A 15,154-nucleotide genomic window follows, 5' to 3' on the forward strand; every position below is an offset into this window, starting at 1 on the left:
TGAAAACATTTAGAGATAATTCTAATCAACAAAGTAGGCGACTAGATTGTTGGTAGAGTTTCATTCACCAGGGGTGCTCCAAGGGCTTTGCGGAGTGTGTTGCACTCGAAGACTGTATGGGAGCTCTTTGGATGCATGAAGCAATTATGTAGGAGTGTTTTGTTGATCTTGTCTCCTCCATTATGCGCTTCTGCACGGTACTAACCACGGGGCTTGCCCTGAGGAGTGGTACTTGCCTGCTTGCGCTTCTTGAAAGATCCACAGATGTGTGCTGGGATGCGATAGTTGGAAGAAGGGCCGTAAGCCTCTATCTCCTCACGTTCCTTTTTCCTTGAGATGATTACATTGCGTGCGTCACGCCCAATGTTAATCACGTTGCGGAGATCGCTGTTTGAGTAGTCGTAGTTGTCGCCTTGCTATTCTTGTCGATGATTGGTGACATGCTGGCGCCTGAATGCCCTTTTTTGGTTGAGCACACGGCGGCGCTCATAAAGTTCCTCCGCCACAGGCTCATCCTCCAATTGGACGGTCACCGTCACGGCTGGTGGAGCTGTAGGCGGGTCTTGCTTGATAGTAGTCTTGACTTCTGTGATTGCTGTGGGAGTAGCTTCCATGTTATCGGAGAGGTACTCATCATAATCATCAGAATTGTAGTCGTTGAGGTTGAGGCATTCCGTCAAATCATCGTCTGACTCGTGGAGTTCAGAGATGCAAACCATGAGAACTTCACAACAAAGGTCCTCGACCTCTTGGTCTTCTTTTCTTCCTGGAGGATTTATCGGAGCACATTTCTGGAACGGGAGATTGACTGGCTGAGGGCTAGGAGCCTTACCAGATTGAGGATGTGTCTCCTCCAATCGTACTGTCCGTCCTTGCGGTGTCGCATATATGACCAAGTTGGGCAAGGAGTCCTGATCGGACTTGGAGTTCTTGGTCGAATTGGTTTTGACTTCTTTGCTGTACTGGATCAGATCATCCAGCTCACCCTCCGAATCGTAAGAGTACTCAGAGTCAGAATCGGTTAGACCACCGATTTTGGAGTATGTGTGTTTTGGGTGAACGAGAAGCGGGATGCCCATCTCTACTCGGAGGGCATTCTCGTTTATCCAATGTAGCCAAAATTGGGTGGGAGTCAACCCTTCTGGCTCTTTGGTCCAAGGCTTGTCGAGAATCGACTCGGTGGATTTTTCAGGGGTTTTGGCAGTTCAATTTTTCTTTTTAATCTTGACTAGCCCCCAGAGGATGTCTGCCATGTGTGGTGAGTGAGACATGACATCCCTGAACAAGTCGACGTCATCTGACCAGTCCTCGAGATCATCATATGGTTCGAGGTTGTCAAGACTTTACATGAATTGATCGAAATCCTGATCGAATAGGGGATCAGAGATATCGGTTGGTTCTGGAGTCCACTTGTGAACAGTTTTTGGTGAGGGGTTCTGGGGTTTCCCTGAGAGAGGCGATCCCATCCATTCGAGTCGGGAGTGTGCCTTCTCGGGTTTCCCGCAAAATTTTTCTGCCGAATTCAGTTTCTTGTCTTGCAGAGTTCTTTCAGCTATGTTAATGCAGTCGATGAGTGTAGAGTCTACTCGATCGACCCCTAAGAACATATTGCCCGACCAGGGGCACCGTAGGTTCGATGTTTCTGGGTTCTGTTGTGCCTTGGATGAGCCGAGAGCGGATTCTGCAAGATTGATGCATCCATGAGTTGATCATGAAACCCGGTCTACTCCGTCGAGTAGTTCGGAGTTGATGATCTTAGGGCATTTGATTGATTTGAGATAAGCCACGTATTTTCCGAGGGTTTCAGAAAATTGAGAATTTTTGGAATTGGAGTTTGTATCGAACTCGGCTGACTCGAGAGGATGAGTTGGAGTTGATACGTTTTCCACAATTTCTGAATCGAGCTCGGATGGAGCTTGGTTTCCACCGAGTTCGGCTACGTTGTCTGTTTCGGCGGGTTGGTTGTTAGGTTTCGATTTTGGTGTTTTAGGCGTGACGAGGTGGCTAGAGAAGCCGCCCGACCCATCAGCCGTACAGACCCAAGAACCGAAAACAAGAGTTGTGCCCTCAGGCACGTTGTTGGCGTCGCTTGATCCGGCCATCAAATTTGCTGATGAGCTCGTCAAACACCCTACCTGGCGCGCCAGCTGTCGGTGTTTAGCCGCCAAGCCTGCTCAGGGATACCCTTAGTAGTAGGATTGTAGGCAAGGGATCGACTAGGTCTGGAACTCGATGGTGCAAGGAACACAAGGATTTAGACAGGTTCGGGCCGCGAGGTGCGTAATACCTTACGTCCTGTGTGGTTGCTTGTATTGCCTTAGGTGTTGATGTGTTTCGAGGGGATCCCTGCTCGCCCTTATATATTCTGGGGGGACAGAGTTACATAAAAAGTCCTAGCCGAGTACTATTGGAGTCCTACTATAACCCGGTCGGGTAGTTTCCTTGTTCTTCAGCTAGTTCTACGCCTATTCGGGTAGTTACAAAAGAGGTAAGGTACATTCATGCGCTAGCCCTTACTCTAGAACATTCTATGCCTATGAGTAGTCCCGCTGCCTCGGGTTTGACAGGCAGGAAAGAATCACTACCATGATGCGTCGTCCATTGACAAACGCAGTTATGCAGATGCATTATTAGAGCACAGAATAGGGAAATCATGCAATCAACAGCAGGTTTTGAGTTTTGGCCGGAAATTCTTCTTCTTTCCATAAAAGCTTTCATCATCATCATCAGAGGCTCCTCCGATAGAAAAAACTTCTTGATATTTCCTTTAACTGTAATAACATAGCAACAACGATGAGTAACATCCAGTGCGGTTATATAGCAGCAAAGTCTACAGAGGAAAAAAAGAATTGATCTTTGTTGTTGCTGCAATGACCTTTAACTTTAGAGATTTATAACTGTAATAATATTTGCCAACTGTGGAGATATCTATTGCATAATGATGCCTGAAATGATTGCATATGCATAGGTTTATTTGGGCCGACCCGTAATGCCCATTGGGCCATCAAGGACATAGGCAAAATGCTGATTTGGGTCGGCCCATGGCCTTAGAAGTTGGCCTTGAGGCCATGGGGGCCAGGTCCGGGCCGGCCCATTCTCATCCTGACTTGGCCTGTGACTATACATCTACTATCTTCCACCATGGCTCTGCATGAAGCGGAAATTCATCATGATGTTGGTACTTATCCCAGGCTTGAAGTAGCCTGGGAATGACATTGATGTGTACCTAAACCCATTGGTTGAAGAACTCTTATTGCTATGGCACGAAGAAGGTGTACGGATGTGGGATGAATACCAATAGTAGGACTTCAACCTACAAGCATTGTTGTTCGTAACCATCAATGATTGGCCTGCTCTTAGTAATTGTCAAGACAAACGAAAAATGGATATAGAGCCTACACATATTGTTTTGATGAGATTGATAGTATATACTTGATTCACTATAGAAAGGTTGTATACATGGGTCATCGTTGGTTTCTTCCCGTCAGACATCCGGTATGAATAAAAGGAAAGCATTTCAAAAGCCAAGCGGACCACCGAACAAAGTCGATGCACCGTAGTGGTAAGAATGACTTTAAAATGGTAAAGGATCTAGAAGTAGTATTTGGAAAGGGACATGGTAGCCAACCAGTTTCAAGCAAAAATTGAATGGCACTCATGAGTCTATTTTTTTAGGAACTACCATATTGGGAAGTCTTAGATGTTCGCAATGTAATTGATGTGATGCACCTCATGAAGAATCTTTGTGTCAACCTACTAGGATTCTTGGAAGTGTACCGGAAGACAAAAGATACACTAGAAGCACGGTAGAAATTGCAACGTACGGAGGGAACGAGATAACCTACATCCATAAATGAGAGATAACAGACGACACTACTTAAGTCCTTCTAGCTATACTCTTCACAAAGAAGAGAAGGGAAGCATGTTTGAATGCTTGAGCAGTATCAAGATCCCATCTAGATACTCCTCCAATATAAAAGGAATCCTAAATTTGCCGGAGAAGAAATTCACAATCCTAAAGTCTCATAATTGTTACGTGCTTATGACTCAACTTCTTCCGATTGCGTTGCGGGGGATTCTGCCTAAGAATATCCCATTAACCATCATGAAGCTACGTGCCTTCCTCAGTGCAATTTCTCAGAAGGTAATTAATCCAGATAATCTAATAAAGTTGCAGAACGATGTGCTATATTTTGTGGGTTTCGAGTTGATATTTTCACCATCATTCTTCAATATTATGCCACATCTTCTAGTTCACCTTGTGAACGAGATTGATATACTCAAACCTGTATTCCTACACAAAATGTACCCTTTTGAGAGGTTCATCGCAGTACTAAAGAAATATGTTCGTAATCGTGCTTGTCCGGAAGAAGCATCGCCAGTGCCTATGGAACAAAGGAGGTCATTGAGTTTTGTGTTTACTTTATCGATGAATTGGTGAAAGTAATTAATTCAAACCATGGAGTGACCATCCGAGAAAATAGTGCAAACCACAAGGACTATATGGCTCTGGTCCCAACTAATCAATTAGATGTCTATAGCTTGTTAGTGGGTTACCAAAAGGTTTAGGAGGCTTTGATGAGGGGTTCGCTGGCTTCTAAGGGTGTACTCTTTTGTTTGATTTTGTCACGTCTTGGGGGAGGTTCACTCACATAGCTACTGAAACCTTACTGGGCTATTGACTTGTTAGGGAGTCTTCATAAAGACCTCGTATTGTACCCATGCAGTCATACCTTGGAAGTGTGATGATAGTGCCTGATCAGTACTGCGTGATGGGTAAAACGACTTGTGGGTAAAGTGTGCGACCTCTACGGAGGGTAAAACCGATATATCAGTGATGCTCATGGTCAAGAGTGGCTCGGACCCTCGTATGATAACTTAATTGGAATTATGTGCTTTAATTCAATTGTTTAATGTTCTAAATTTGATTTATTACTCAGTTGTATTTTTATTTCATAAATGTGGGAAGGATTCATTCATGACTTAGTAAATAGGTTGTAAATGTTCAGCTGTTTATGCTTACCGCTTTAGCCAATCTTTATCTTTGTTTAAACCTTGCATGTGATTTATTGTCCTAATATACTTGCTGATCAGTACCAACCGTAAGTGTACTCACACTTGTTAAAATCGCTGCTTAGAAGAGAAAGTTGATGTGAAGTTCTTTGAAGATGTTGCTGAGTTTTAGGTGTACGCAACCGATCGGCCGTCGTTTCCAGGATGAAGTTGTGTATCTGATAGGCTTAGTGTTGCTCATTATTCTATTATATCATCACTGTACGTATAAAATTTGATCCTATCATATATATAGTTATATATTCAATTTTATTTTTAAAAACCGGTGTGACATTGAGTTGGTGGCTACTTTTACTTTTTTTTACAGTTACATCTTAGAGAATATCATTATGAACAGGTGATATGTGCCAATCCGGACAAAAAATATTCAATGATCTGATTAAGTTTGGTGTTGTCTTTGTGTGCTTTAATATATATGATCCAAGGTGTATCCAAGGGGCAAACAGATATAAAATTTTTCCTCTATTCCTCAAACTCTCCCGATCCAATCATCAGGTTGATTAAAACCTGCTCCTGTTTGCTCGCACGCCCGCGTTCCATGCCAAAAAGTGGACGCGTGGCGTTCAGCCGTAGCTCTGGGTATTTTTCAAAAAAGCCCTCCAAGTTTATAGGAATCACAATATAATCCAACACACCTGACCCACACAGTAACCACGTGTACATATTTTACAAATAAAACCTCGTACCAAAATTTATTCAACACAAAGGAGAGAAAAATCGACGATACTGTTATTTTCACAGAAACCACCCCAAGGCGATTTTCCAAACACCCCCTCTCACCACCTAGCCGGCCAACCCCCCACCCACCAACCCGAGGGGAATCCTAACCCTCCGCCCTCTCTCTCCCTCCCCGCGCCGCCACCTCCGCTCCCTTTCTCCTCTCTGCCTCCCTGCAGCAGCTTCCTCCCCTCCCCTTCTTCGTCGCTCCTCCTACTCTTCGCTGCCGCCGTCGGAGGGGGAGTAGCCGGCCGCGCCGCCGTCAGCGGCGAGGGCGGCAGGCGGCTACGCATTGCCAGCACGAGCGAGGGCGTGGCGTTTGTGGCCGCATCGGTCGACCGCTTCCTGGCGGACGCCTCGCTTGCCGGCTGCCGCCGCGCCCAAACCGGCCGCCCGCTTGCTCTCGCGGTGGACGCCGTCCTCCCCCATGCGCCATCCGGCCATCCCTCCCTGCTCGCATTCCGGCCACCGCCGCGCCACCACGGCCTCTGTTGCCGAGCGTCGTGCCGTGCCATGCTGGGCCGCGCGCCGAGGCCCCAGAGCATTGGGTGCAGCATGGACGAGGAGGAAAGGGACAGGGATGGGCACTCCCTCGGTGCGGTGTCGCCCGTTGCTCTGCACTCGTGACTGATGCCGATCTCTACTACCTATCTACCCTCAACCCCCCCCCCCCCCCTCCCCCCCCCCCCCCTTCCTCCCGACCCTCTCTCTTGTTCCTTCGGCACCTCGCCACTTCAGCAGCACATCCATCTCTGGATCCGCGTTGAGGTGTCGCCGACGACGGCAATGAGGTACGTACATGTCGTCTCAATCTTAGCATGAATAATGAAAGGAGCCAGATATATGGTTTGTTGTTCCTGTGAAGTAGTCCCCAATCTTTAGATGACACCCTTCAGTTTTGAGGGTTCAGGCAAATGGTGCGAACTCAATGTTGATTAAAATGAAACTTGCTGCTATAATGCTTGTCTCTCTATTTTTTCTTGTAGCAGGAAAGGGGATTTCTCTTGAGTGGTTTCGTTCTCTCTCTCAAGCAGGCCAATGAGCATAGGAATTCAAAGAGGTGCTTGGAGCAGGTAAGAATTGATATTTCAATTCTCCTTTTATTGGCATTGTTCTCCAGATATGTATTGCTAAATTAGCTGTCACAAAAAATGATAATATTAATTTATTTGTTGACTGCTTGAGAAATTTCTCTGATGGGAACACAATAAGTTTATCTAGCTTTCCGACTTGTAACTGATTAATGAGGATTCATTGTTGTGTCCCACTTTTAATTCACTTGGAGAAGCACTATTTAAAATGATTCACATTATCTTCTACTGTCATTTCTGACTGGTATAACATAGTTCTCAAGTGATTAGTTACATCAACTTCGTAAGTTTTGACTAAATTTGATTTCTGTTCTTTGTTTCAAAATAGTGCGAGATTAATTATGCCAGTCAAAACTCTTATTCCATGGGTAGAAATAGAATTCGACTGTTCCATGATTCAGTGCTCAAAGATTGATTATAGTTTTTCTTCTCCTTAAGAAGCAGATAGCATTTAAAGACTCTGATTTCCAACATGCTCTTATTTTACAGGAAAGAAGCATTCTGAACCTTTTCTGATCAGAGAGCATTACTCTGATAAATACATGTAAGCTTCTACCCTCATATATACACTGCTTAGATAAATACTATTTCTATCATTGATAATTGCTAACCTGCATTTATGATTCAGATCACTCATGTTTTAGGATGTTAATGAAGTCATTGCCTGCAACTGTTTCAATGAAATAGGCAGCATGTCAAATTTAGTTTTGTGTGATCTCAGATTCATCTATGCTGAGATCTACTAAGCCTTCAACTAGACACAGCATCAAACAATAATTATTTACAGTATACTTGGTTTATGATAAGTATTTTCTTATTACATAGAAGCAAACTAACCTTCTGAATATCTATAACTAAGTGGCACTTGAATTACTCTTATGTTACTCTTATTCTTTGTAGCAAATGTTGATGCATTATGCCCATTGACAATCATGCATGTTCCGAAGCCAGCAAATTACACTCATGAAGTTCTTTTCAAAAAAAAAACAACACTCATGAAGGATTGTGTTTGGCTGCACAAGTTGAGTCAATCTCGACCTGTATCTATGTATGCTGAATGTACCCAGCTCATGGGAATTGATATGTACCCAACCTGAACAATGTTGAATTAAGTATAGAAATATCTCATGTTGCAGTACCACAATTTCTATTGCTACTATCATGATAGGTTTTAGTGCTGTTGCTGCTGTCTCATAGTATTTGAGAAGGTTGTGACAAGTGTTTCAACTATTCTGAAATGAGCTACATCTATGTTGGTTAGCAATCTGTATCTCCAACTTCACATCGGCATACAGTAACATGTTAAAGGAGGATTTTTAAAATTTTTTGAAAGAAGAAAGTTAAGAAGTAGGTTTTCAGGATTCTAAGCTGTTCTCAACTGCATTTTGTACAGTATTATTTTATTCCTCATATTATGGTTTCTGGCAATTATTACAATTCATTCTAATGCTAGAATTGGCTTGGCAAGTGAAGATTTGAAGAACACAATAGAGAAGACGTTGGGTGGTGCTGGAGTGGCCCTTTTATCCCCAAGGTATGTGATTCCTGTTGTGATTTTTGTACTATCGGCTTTCTCAGTTCACTTCTAAAGCACTATTTTTAGTTTTCAGGTGAACACCACTATGCTATTGTACTAGATCTTATTTTACTGGCAAATTATGTTACAGTTATCTTTAACCCATAAATAGACATGTATTTCAGTGATCTCTTCTCCTGTTGACTATTTTAATACTAAAGTAAGAGTTGTCATCTTGAATCCCTAATTATAATTGGCTTACTTTAATTTATGCAGCTTCTTCCAGGGATGATGGTTTACCTTGCATACAAGGCTGCAGCTTCGGTACAAGCTAAAGTCTACAGAGACAAAAAGGATCTCCAATTGATACTCAAGAAAGGATATTTTATTTCAAAAAAAACTCAGGAAAGGATTATGACAACGGAAGTATATGTAAATAAATGTATATTCTATGGGTGATAATTTGAATTTTTTTTTGAACCAGTTATTGCTGATTTCTTCATGTGAGGACAATGGACCACCTACTACAGTAACCAACATCTGTGTGTTCATTTTAAAGCACTGACTGTGACCGGAGTGCATATGCCTTTAAAAGTTATATCTATTCGATTTCTTATGCATCAATCTATGCCATTTGGCACATTCATTACCTTCGATTTATTTATATTTAAATGTACATTTTATTATCTTTGATTTACTTCTATTTTATTCTATAAATGGTAGGGCGCGCATCGCACGCCTAATGTTCTAGTCAATGTACAAAATAGCCCGCTATTGCCCGCTATTAGCTTTTTAGGAGATCTACCGCTACGCTATATAACATTTGTTCGCTATGTCTGCTAAAGGGGGTTTTACAGGATTTAGAGGTAATAAATGTCTGATATGTCCGCTAAAGATTTATTCAAAAAAAATAAAAAATCAATATAACTAGAGTGGATCATAGACAAAACAGCAGAGCCATAGTTGGACAGTCAAGAGATGAGTTGAGTCTATTTTTAGAGTGTTAGACCAATGATTCTTCTAAATTTGTATGTAATTATTAATTATTTTATTATTCCGCTAAATGATTTAGCTTCCGCTGTAGTTTTCACTATAGCTTTTTTAGTTTTTTGGAAGTACTTCCGCTAAATATGTTAGCCTACTATTTTTTACATTGGTTAATACCACCCCTCTCCCAGTCTCCCATCATTCACGCAAGGCATACGAGCGCCCCTGTTTCTCTCGGCATCGTTTCCAACAATCCCCCACTAAATGGCTACTCCATCTCTTTCCTTCCTCCTTCTCTTCTGCCTGCCAATAGTCCTGGCAACGGCTAGACCCGCTGATAAAAGTTATCGGTATCCGTGTGAGTGTCCCCAAGTCCCAAGAGAGTGAGATTCACCTGCGTATGTACCTACACCAATTCCCCGCATGGCCAAACGTCACAAACCCTAACGAAGTAGGTGCCATAGCTTCGACCCAACCTATTGGGTTTGGCACGATGCCACGATGTACGCTCACGACTGGTTTCTAACATTAGGACCCAATCCGAATGAAGTGATTGTTGCACGTGCACAAGGCTTCCATCTCCAATCTGGTCAAACCGCCACAAGTTGGTACACTTCTCATATTATAGTGTTCCAGGATGCCAGCAGGTAAGATGCATGTTTTCTTTAATTACATGCAACCTTGAGATCAACATACTACTCCTTATGTCCCAATTTATTAGTTATTTTGGTTTTTCTACATAAATTAATTTTATTATGCATCTAAACATACTATATATCTATAGATGCATAGTAAAAATTAATTGAAGGGAGTATAATGTTGGGTTGGGTTGGGTTGAGGGGCGGGGGTATCATTCTTGTTGTTATTACCCCGTAATTTTCGGTTTTAGAAAACTAGTATTGATACACACACACGAAGTTTCACATACTACACACAGGGATTATGGGCATGTAGGATTATATTTCTTTAGGTATTCTTGGATGAACTAGATCCTAAGCATTTGGGTCCCCAAGTTTCCCTTTCGAAACAGGCCTTTAGGATACAACTAATCTACTTATGTAAGCTGCGACCTGCAACGTTACGTTGTAACCCTTCTTCCTCGAGAAATGTTCACTTCCTAAACAGCTGTTTATCTTTTCCAACTGCCTTGAGGATAAAAGAGGAATGTGGTCGCTTCCTAGAGCCGTGTGGTCAGTGGCCACTTGAGAATGTTTGGCAACTTAATTTGATGGTCTAACATGCACTAGCTGACTAACAGTCCCCCCTTACAATTTACTTGTGCCAAACGGTCTTTGTAAACATTTAGTTTTTTATGTTACAGTACACCTTAAACCATCTTAAATTCCCTTAGGAGGAGCAATACTATACTATTTCTCAATGGGTGCAGCTCTTCCAAGATATAGTAACTGATTACTGATATATTTTTTGAGATTACACAGTACAACTCAGACACTCACAACGCACGCACACTCGTCTCTATAAATACATGTATGCAAACTCTATCTCTATAAGCATCTTCGAAGACTGAAATCACACTACAAGAAATTATTTAATCTATGACGAAACAAATTCGTCATAAATTAATGAAAAAACGTCGCAAAACAATATCTATGACATTTTCATGACGATTTTGGATAACGTCATGAAATGAGCGTCACAGATTAAATTGATCGACGTTTTTTGCGTAAGCGTCATAGATTAGCACGATCTATGACATTTCTAAACCATCACAACACAACCCGAAGCCCACTTAGTCCAACCCAAACCCAATATCTATGACAAAAATAAATGTCACAGATATTATCACAGATAACACCACGTGTTCAACCATCAATGACATGAATATTGACGTGGCATCCAATGTGGCCGACGACGTGGGGGCTGATGTGGCATCCGACATGGCGGGTGATGATGACGTGTACATGTCAATGATGTGTAAAGTGGTACTGATGTGGCGGATGATGTGGCAGGTGACATCAGCACCCCCAGCCCATTTCTGGATGGATCGAATTCTGCGTGGGCCACAAACTTGGGCCAAATATTTCTCAACCCACAATTAATTTCCAGCTAACCAATTTCAGCACACAACTCATATAAACACTCAGCACAAAAATAATAGCATCACATGAATCACGTTTCCATTCAGCATGATATTAAATCAACAGATCACATACATTTTTTTTCCACTAGCATCACTTGCACAGCATCAGAAACAAAAAAAAAAGGTTTCAACATAATTGCAAACACAAGTACGCAGTTCCACGAGAAGCTATAATTGACCTCCTAGCTCCTGCTAACTGGGGTGTGCTGTCGCCCCTCTCACCTTGTCCACTATCTCCATCTTTGCATAAACTAGAGAAAATATGGAGACAAAATAAAGGTTGAGCATATGTAAATAAAGGAGACATGAGTCTCACTTGTTATTATCTGGATTCATGCACTATGACATAAGTTCATATCATAGGTAAACTGCAAAGATGATTCAAGTATTCAGTGATAGAATATACAACCTTAAAGTTAACAAGCTAATTTCAGATTAGATATATTATGCACTGATGCTAAAATGTTTATGCCATTATTATCAATAAAGTTACACAACAATCAAGGGACCAAACAATAGTTTGAACGGCAATAACAAACAGGAGGATTACATCAAGAAAAAGAGAAATTAAGTGGAAAATGGAACTGCAGTTCTACACATAAATAAGATAATTGGACATTCATTTTGGGAAATAAATCAAGCAAGGTAGATATTATCGATGAAATGGAACCTCATTCTACAGATGAATTAGATGATTAGCCATTCAGTTTTGGAAATGAAGCCAACAAGACAGCAACTATCCTGTATCTATCTAATGTACCTTTGGTTCTGCCCACTAGACATCCTGCGCCATTGTGGTCATGCTCCACCACCACGACTCTGCTATGGGGATGCAAATAGTTTAATACAAATCATTGCCGTTGTCCAAGCACAAACATGGTTACTAGTGTAAAATAATCACCAGTGCACCCACACATACATTTCATCGACCACCATGCATGCGTACCTTAACTGCTGCTGGTGGTGGTACCCTGCTCATTCGAGGTGCCTTGGTATCCTGCTCACCCGAGCTGCCTCAACCAGGGCTCCGCAATGCCGCCTTGAGCACCTGCCGGTGTAGTGGAAGAAGTGCAGGTCCCCGGGCCCCGTGTCCCCGATGAGGTGCTGGAGCTCCCGCCGGATGGATCTGTGGAAGGGAGCAGTGGTGGGTCTGAGAGAGAGGGAGAGAGAGGCCTGCACACGGTGGAACATGAATAGCACACACGAGAGAACAGGACACATGAACAGGCGGGACGGAGGAGCGGGCTCAGATCTTGTTGTTGACGACAGCGACAAGAACGGCCCAGGCGACGGCCGACTTGGCAAGGTCACCGGCGACGAGGTTCACGGCGTCGAACCCACGCGCGCACACCAAGGCGCCGGCGGCCATGCCCGCGCGCGCTGGGCCGTTGCCCAGCATGAGCGGCGCCCACGCCAGGACGCACGCCAGGACGCCGCGTAGGGGAGCAGCGTGGCGGCCGGGAGCACGTGCAGCCCGCCCTCCGCCCACGCCATCCACGCCACCACCGCCTCCGAGCGAGCGAGAGAGTGAGAGAGGTCGACGGCGCTAGAGAGGGGGAAAGCCGAGCGCCCGGCGGCGCCAGGGGAGGCGGCAGGCGGGGAGGGGATAGGATTGAGAGGGAGCTGGAGAGTTAGGGTTTGGGTTGGGGATCCAACAGATTATATAGCCTGGGACTACGATCACAACCATCAGATGGGCAATGAACGGTTGGAGATGGATGGGCCATTTGGGCCAAAATATTGTTTCATTCCTTCTCTACTTATTAATATTTTTCTCTACTACTAATTAATACACCGTAACTTGTAAATAATTACTTTATGTACACCTAATTATTTCTTTACATGTAATAGACAACATCTAAGTTTCCATGCAGAAATTTCAAGAATTTTTTAACAGATTTAGTATTTTTCTACCATTTAAATAAATTTTTGCATGCTTATTGAAAATAATTACTATTTGACCTACAAGTATCCCAAATAATACCTAAAAATATCGTAAAAATATATTTACAAAAATATATACAATTTTATCCTATATCCTAAAAATGGATGAATGATTCAAATGTTTGTTAGGGATAATTTAAACTTTTATGCACAAATTTATTGATAATAAAAATAATAATATCCAAATTCGGTTAGAAAATTCTACAAATTGATATTCCATTACATTTTAGGCCCATAAGATTGTCATAAAAGTTTCAAAAGTTTTTACAAAAGTTGAAAGTATACGTTATTCAGAAAATGGATAGGTCTCTTACATTGTTTCACACGACTTAAGTCAAACTTTGAAGTTTCATACGACTCAAATCCTATATTGATCATATACTCCTTAAATGTGGACACATAAGTTTACAATAAAAAACTTAAATGACTTTGGTAAAGTGACACTATACAGTGTTCACAAATGGAAACATCTCTCATGTAGTTTCATATAATTCAACACAAACATTGAAGTTTTCATACATCTAAATATATTTTGATTCGGATGTACCTAAAAATTGGATGAAACTTCAGTTTTACCTTTGTAGGAGAAAATATGTAGTTAGTTTAGTGATTATTATGCAAGAAAATATCTTCCTATTTCCTATTTTTACTTAACTAGAGTTAAACAACAATTTTTGGCACAAATCAGGAGGTATCTTGGTGGTAGACGTGCTCTAGAGTAAGCAGCAGGTACTGGATTCGATACCCCACTCACCCCCACGTTCCTTTTTTTAGATCAATTTGTGGAGGTGGAGTTGCTAGGCTGGGCCGAGTTGGGCCACGTCGGCCTTAGAGAAAGTTGGGCCGCGTCGGCCTTAGAGAGAAAAAAAATGATGCTGGGCGGCCGGTGAACCGAGTTGGGCCGCGTCGGCCTTAGAGAAAAAAAGAGGTGCTGGGCGGCCGAGTAACTGTGCTGGTGTGGGCTGGGTGACCTGGCACTACTAACCAGGGAAGACAAATAAGTATAAAAGATCTAAATACCGTAGTTCAATGGAAAGTTTAAAACATTTAGGTTAAGAGGTTCTAAGGTTGAGCTTTGCCATTTGCAACTTTTATTTTTTTTCCATTTCGTGACGAATTTGTTTACGTCACGTTGTTCTGGACTTTAGTTTGCTGTTCATGACGAATTTGTTAAAATGTCGCAATGTTCTAGGCCGGACTATGACGAAATTTATAAAACGTCACGGTTTTTGGGCTTGATACCCATAACAGCGAATCCATGACGTTCTCTGAGAATGTCATGCAAAATCTGTCACAGATTAAATGATTTTTTGTAGTGTCAGCATATCCTCGAAATTGATGAGTCACCACAGGCATTTCGCTCTCAACGAGAACGTCGCCTACCATTGAAAGCACAACAAGCGACTAAGACATCTGTTTCCCCCGCTGCCTGTTCACGCGTCAATCCTGTTTCATGAATAAATTCCGCTGCATGTTGGTCTTCCTCCCTCGGCGGCACCAGGAGCGGCTCGGGTTCTTTTTGTTGTGTGCCTAGCAAAGGAATGGTCTTCCCACATTTCTTATTTTTCTGGTGGGCCTTTATTAGCGTGCGGTCGCAATCCAAGGATGTTTTTTTTTTTATCTTGGTGGGTTGCTCAAGCATACGTAGACCTTTGTTGCTACTTCTGGATCTACTGGCATCATCTTCTTTGGCGCTTTAGATATGAAATATTCTTTCACCTCGCG

At 42.5% G+C, this 15,154-nt stretch overlaps 2 long non-coding RNA genes across 4 annotated transcripts; one reads left to right on the forward strand and one right to left on the reverse strand.

Annotated features, from left to right (window-relative positions):
* Positions 1 to 5,887: 5,887 nt before the first annotated feature.
* LOC120692427 lies at positions 5,888 to 8,958 on the forward strand. 3 transcript variants are annotated; one of them, XR_005682624.1, is made up of 5 exons: positions 5,888 to 6,581; positions 6,777 to 6,863; positions 7,371 to 7,425; positions 8,335 to 8,415; positions 8,674 to 8,958. It is a non-coding gene; the product is annotated as an uncharacterized LOC120692427 (long non-coding RNA). The 3 variants fall into 3 exon arrangements; XR_005682623.1 differs by having other exon boundaries at positions 5,889 to 6,581; positions 6,780 to 6,863; XR_005682622.1 differs by lacking the exons at positions 5,888 to 6,581; positions 6,777 to 6,863; positions 7,371 to 7,425 and having other exon boundaries at positions 7,909 to 8,415.
* Positions 8,959 to 11,493: 2,535 nt separating this feature from the next.
* Positions 11,494 to 13,132, reverse strand: LOC120691377. Its single transcript, XR_005682210.1, has 3 exons — positions 12,432 to 13,132; positions 12,246 to 12,304; positions 11,494 to 11,736 (listed from the first exon to the last, which is right to left on the reverse strand). It is a non-coding gene; the product is annotated as an uncharacterized LOC120691377 (long non-coding RNA).
* Between the last annotated feature and the right edge of the window lie 2,022 nt (positions 13,133 to 15,154).

The sequence above is a fragment of the Panicum virgatum genome, chromosome 9N, assembly GCF_016808335.1.
Source record: "Panicum virgatum strain AP13 chromosome 9N, P.virgatum_v5, whole genome shotgun sequence".
NCBI classification, from domain to species: domain Eukaryota; kingdom Viridiplantae; phylum Streptophyta; class Magnoliopsida; order Poales; family Poaceae; genus Panicum; species Panicum virgatum.